This window comes from Dipodomys merriami, unplaced genomic scaffold (genome assembly GCF_024711535.1).
Source record: "Dipodomys merriami isolate MVZ:Mamm:240054 unplaced genomic scaffold, mDipMer1.0.p SCAF_14, whole genome shotgun sequence".
NCBI lineage: Eukaryota > Metazoa > Chordata > Mammalia > Rodentia > Heteromyidae > Dipodomys > Dipodomys merriami.
In genome coordinates, this window is record NW_027202715.1 from 24,883,854 (window position 1) to 24,889,865 (window position 6,012).

Sequence of the window (6,012 nt, forward strand, 5' to 3'; positions counted from 1 at the left end):
GATTTCAGCTGCTGAATTATCTTCCATAAATAAATCAGAAAGTTTTACCATTCTATTTGCTTACTTTCATTGGGACATTTTAGAGAAAAGTATTTAATTCACCATTCTCATTTCTAATTAAAACTTTGTAACATTTCAAGTTTTCTGACAGAAACGGAAAAGAACTTTCATGTGGAAGGCAGCTTTGATGAGACAATTCGTTTGTGATTGCTTGAGAGCTAGAAGGGTTAAAAAAGGCAACAACAAAAACCTGCTCATTTTTACTTGCTTAAAAAAAAAGAAAACCAACTCAAACCATCTCCAAATGTAGTTTAATCCATTTTCAGACTCTATACATTATGCATCAAGATTTTGTGCAAAAGGAATTTGAGAGGAGCTTTTGCATCAAAACCACTTCAGTGGATTAAATTTGCAGTGCAGCACATTAAACTCAAAAAGTATACAAGACACTTTGAGAGTTCTGTCTTCTTTTGTATGCATGGTTCCTACTTCAGGTAAATAAGTTTTTAAAGGTGAGTGGATTCTAGCAGCTGTCTTTAAGGAAAAAAATTAAGAAAGGATTTGGTCTACTTTCTACTTTACTTAACAATGATGATGGATTTTTGAAGAAAAGAAAGCATAGTTGATCTCAGCAGTTCTTTGGATCCTAATCTGTTTCAGGCAAAGCTGCCCTCTTCAAGGTAGAAAAACTAGCTTGTAAAGATATTACCAAAGGAGTGCATCATAGTTAACTCTGCACTAATGACAAACTCCTTTGTTTTAAAGTTACAGTTCTCACTTTGGTGGGAACATCTGGAAGGAAAGCTCAAAGTCAGTCCTGCATATGTCCTTAACTAGTGGATGCCAAACAACGTGGAGACCGTATCTGGATGTTTAGATGCCCAAGAGCATGTTTAGATCCTGCTGTTTAATAATCGTTATTGATATCACGGAAACATTTGTATCTATCTTATCCCAAAGATGGGGTACCAATGGAAAAAGACATTTTATAGCATTCAGATGGAGTCTAGGGCACCCAAAGAGTAACCTATTTGTGAGCTGTTTAAGGGTAGTTAAGTTGTAGATTGACAGGCAGAGTTTAACCCCTAAGCATCATTACTATTAGAAATGACGAGCTGTCTAAACAAACCAAAAAAACACCTAAGAGTTTTCAATAATAACTTTTATTTTTTAAGTGCTGAAAAGTTTCTAGTGGTGTGGCTGGTTGCCTAGGTTACAGTGTTGTGTTGACAGCTCTGGTCCTTTCCTGGCAGCCAAAGAACTGGGACAGTAACCAATGAGAAGGGAGCGTTCTAGTCTGAATTTTCCATTAGACTGATGATTCATTTTAAAATTCACATTTGACGAATGCTGTGAATTCAATGCTATGTAGTTGTTGAGGTGTCTACATTCAAATTGGATCCCATTAACTTTATGGCATGATTAAATGCCTGAATCATAAGGATGTTGGACTGAATTTATATGCCTTCTGAAAGCACTTTTGAAGACTGGCAGCTTAGATGAGAATAATTTGATTCACAGGATTGAAAGAACAAATCTACAGAGATATCACCTCAAATACGATGAGGAGTTGAGAACTCAGTCTTGACAGTTGAGGTGGGTGGTCACTCTCACAGGGAAAGTAAGGTTGCTTTTCAGTATTTTTTTTCTTCAGAGACTTTGATGATTAGAGATTGTTTGCTAAAGAACCCAGTAGTCTGCCATGATAGTGTGTTTTCACACACTGAAGTATTAATTGGAGTGTTTATTAAAATTCTAGTTCTCAGTCACTTCTACCTTCTGATTAGAATAGGCTGGCTTCACGGCCCTTCCTAGGAACAATTTTGATGTAGCTGTTTTTGCACTTGCAGAGAGGCTGTATCTGATCCAGAGCCTTCTTCATAGCTGTGGTAAGAGGACCAATAACCAAAACTAGACCCCTCTCCATTTTTGCTAGGGGAATGTTTCATCATTTTCTTAGTTCATGCTCATCCGGATGGATATTTATGACATGGAAATTATCAATTGTGTGAAAGCCACATATGCCATGTTGGAAAAGAAGAACATGGGGTGGCAGAAAGAGTGTGTGGCATATTGCATTTCACCAAAAATCACTTCTGACATCTTGTCTGAAAATTCAAAGTACTCTTTAACACAGAGAGTTTAAATAGAAGATGCATAATATGTTCAACATTGAACTTAATATTAGGCAATTCCTGCATAAGTGTGCAAAATACTATGATATCCACATTTCTCTTTTTAGATTTCTTTGAACTCAAGTATACCCAAATTTAATTTTCAATACATTTAAAGTCAAGAATTGATGAAACCAGTCAAGCATGGATAAAACCAATTGAGAAATGATGAAATCAATCAGGAATCGATGAAAAATTGTTGTTGGTAATTTGCACTTGCTCTTTGATAAATGAATTATTTGTTCAGGTAAGTTGCAATATTTCTGTTGAGTTGGTGCCATTAGTGCTGATTGTAGACTTGTTTATATATATAACATCATTAATTCTATCTTGCTGAAAGTACTTGTTGTCTCTTATTTTTATGGTTACTTTTTTTACATAGAGAATTTTTAATGTTTTCTATAGAAAAATTAATTTTTTGCCTGTTTTGTTTTTTTCTTTTATTTTTCCTGTAATGTTAGTTCATTAGATCTGTCACAAGAACAATATTTGCTCATATTATCTTAGATTTTAAGGTTCTAGATATATTCTGTAAAAATGTGGTAGATAAAACATAATTCCATAACTTACATTTTCCTCAGATAATTGCTCTATAGCATTGTTTTAGCATTTTGTTATTTCCCTTCTCCTCCCCAAAATTAGAAAAAAAATTAGAAAAAATTAGAAAAATTAGAAAAAGGTATATACAAGATGCAGGGCACCAGAATCAAACACAGTGAAAACAGGGGTAACACCATGGGAGAAGAACATACAAAAGAAACTTACAGGTTACTTTCTCATTGGTTTATATGATAATTACTATTTATTATATATTTAGGGGTAATACTAAATATTTTTCATTGTTCTTAGTAGTTATTTTAGTTGAGCCTTTCAGCAACACTATAGTGTGATTACCTTTACCCTCATTTGAACAAAGTGAAGCTGTATAGTTTTGTAAGTTGCCTATTAAGAAGCAGAGCTGAGAGGAAACTCAGCATGAAAGACTCCAAAGTCTAGAGACTTTATTAGGGTGAGAACCCTAAATAAATACAACAATAAAACAAACGTTTGCATATTTAAACATTGTTAGACTGGTTCCTATGTTGCAGCAATATCACATTTCTAAGTATTTTAGTTTCATACTTTTTAAAATGGGAAAATCTTTGTCCTTTTTCTTCAGCTTTCTTGTTCGTTCGCCCATGGGCTCACCCTCAGATCACCATCAGCAGATACAAAAATACTGCCTGGGATTTTCCATGGAATTATACTAAAATGACACATTTGCTATATTTAAATCCCATATTTAGCAAAATATTTTTAGAAGAATTTTGTATATATTCTTTTCTTTAGACAGGTACTGCACATTTATTATTGTCATCTCACCTATTTGGAAAGTTTGTTGTTCTTATAGGAATTTTTCCATTATATTGTCTAATCATTAATTTATAGACAATCTATTTTTTTCATTGAATTTCTCACTGACTTTTTAAGAGTAAGATCTTATGAGTTTTCAGTTAAGTAATTTTATAATCTAAACTAATAATAATTTCAGTTTTGAGTTAATTATACTACTAATTTCTACTTTTTTTTCTTCTTGCAGTTGTAGGAAAAATAAAACACTAGTAGTTAAAATAGCCAACCACCAGTGAGTCTGTCTAGGCAGGTAATTATACAATTGACTCAAATCACACTTATCTTATTCTTGATGGGGAACACACCTGATGCTTCAATTATAAGCCAATTTGAAATATTCTTTCACATGCATTTTTGTAAGGGAGGTTTTTTTTTAGTTTTTTTTTTAAGTCATGAACATCTCTAGAAAAAACTTATCAACATTCTTTCCTTTCATAAAGTTTCAGGTCATCTGCATATATCTTCTAATCAATGAACCTGAAGCTCCATAGGTTAATGTGACATGCTGATCTCATGGACTTGGTTTTATCTTCATTCTGGAATCCAGCTCTATAAGACATCTCAGTATTGCAAGTATCATGTGTCTATATTCTGGATGATCCAGCCAGAGTATCTAATTTAAATTAGAAATTTCTTCAGAAAGAGAATCATTGAAGAGAAACTCTCTATGCTTTACAAAATGGAAATGATACCTACTATGTTTACTGTTGTAAAGACTCTCTAACTGCCCAGAGAGGACAGGAAAGATTCTTATGAGTTGTTTTGGAAGCTGATGAATGAATAAAAATATTGAAGCCATTTAAAAACAATCTATATTTCTTTCTTATGAAAACAAAATTTGTATTAGTTTCTGTTGCAATAAATAGCCCCAAACAACTCAGAGGTAAAAAGATGTCTGTGGCTTATTGTTTCAAGGTTTCTGTCCATAGAGGTCTGGCTCCATTGTTCCTGGTCCTTGATGAAGCATTATAGCAGAAACATCATGGCAGAAAGGGGTGGGTGGAGCAAAGTTGTTTACCTCTTCATGGCCAGGAATACCTATCCTTGACGACTTCTTCTGCTTTTTGCTCATCAGAGTCCCCTGCTTATTGGGTGGTGCTACTCATATTCAGGGTGGGGCTTTCCTGGGAAGTAGCATTTCCACAGGCCAACAGACTCTGGAGACACCTTCACAGACACATCAAAAATTGTGTTTTACTAATTTCCCAGACATCTCTCAATCAGATTTAGTCAACAATCAAGATTAACCAGCACAAATTGCTATATGACTGAAGTTCCAAAAGTCATCTTCAGGGTCAACGCCATACCCGTAGATGTCATTCTTCACACAGAGAGAAAAAAATAATTCCAAGATTTATATGGGCACATAAAAGACCTGTAAAGAGCCAAAGCGACTCTAAGCAATAAGAGCAATGCTAGCAGTACTGGCATACTCAACTTCAACTTATACTACAGAACTACGGAAACCAAAATAGCATGGGTGGCACAGAAACAGATGTGTAGATTCATAGAATTTATTTTCTATTTGTCAATTTTCTTTCCCAAAGCACGTATCATATCCTATGATGTACTTTCCCTTTTTTGGTAGAGAACAATTTTGCAAAGGCATCATTGCCTCATTATTTTGTTTGTGTCTTCAGTTTATTCGCAGCCCGTAACTTCTGATATTTCATGGAGGTATTCATTTCAAAAACATTTTAACAAATAAAGGGACCAATCCACCACCCTAACTGTACAGTAACTTTTCTCCAAAAATGTTGTAATTATTTTTCGTAGGCATGTTGGGATGCATTAGCTTCTTCTAAGAGAAATTATCTTTCAGCCACACCCCCACACAGTGATAACCATCAGTAGCAGTAGCATAATCTTTGAAAAAGAAGAAAAGTTATACTATGCATGTGTGTACATGATCTATCTATCTATCTATCTATCTATCTATCTATCTATCTATCTATCTATCTATCTATCTATCTATCTATCTATCTATCTATCTATCGATCTATCTATCTATCTATCTATCTATCTATCTATCTATCTATCTATCTTTCTGGTTGTACTTAAATTTGGAAATCAAGAATGCTGAGAATGCTAGGTCATCCAAGGGAAGTGACTAAGTGCAGTAGAAATGACAGTTGCCCCACCAATAGCCACACCTCTTTTCACTTTCTTCTCCTCTTTGCCTATGCAGTGTCTATTCCTCTTGAAGTATGACTTTCTAGTAGAACTTCCCTTGATTTGGTCAAATTTGTCCGTATGATCTGTCATGGCAGGTATACATCTTTCCTTAGCAGTAGTTCAAAAATATTATTTGTGTTAATTGATCAAAATTCATCTCTGCCTGGACTAATCCCACTAGGCAATAGTTATCTCTGTTTTCATATTTGGACACACATAGGAAATATTCAGTATTGATTATCAGAAGAAATTATTGAATGAACACAGTCAT

The 6,012-nt window shown here is 34.2% G+C and overlaps 1 long non-coding RNA gene across 1 annotated transcript; it reads left to right on the forward strand.

The window, feature by feature from the left end:
* The first annotated feature begins 1,290 nt into the window (after positions 1-1,290).
* LOC138825764 (uncharacterized) lies at positions 1,291-4,355 on the forward strand. The gene is made up of 4 exons (XR_011371509.1): positions 1,291-1,596; positions 2,243-2,421; positions 3,754-3,816; positions 4,007-4,355. It is a non-coding gene; the product is annotated as an uncharacterized lncRNA (long non-coding RNA).
* Positions 4,356-6,012: the final 1,657 nt, after the last annotated feature.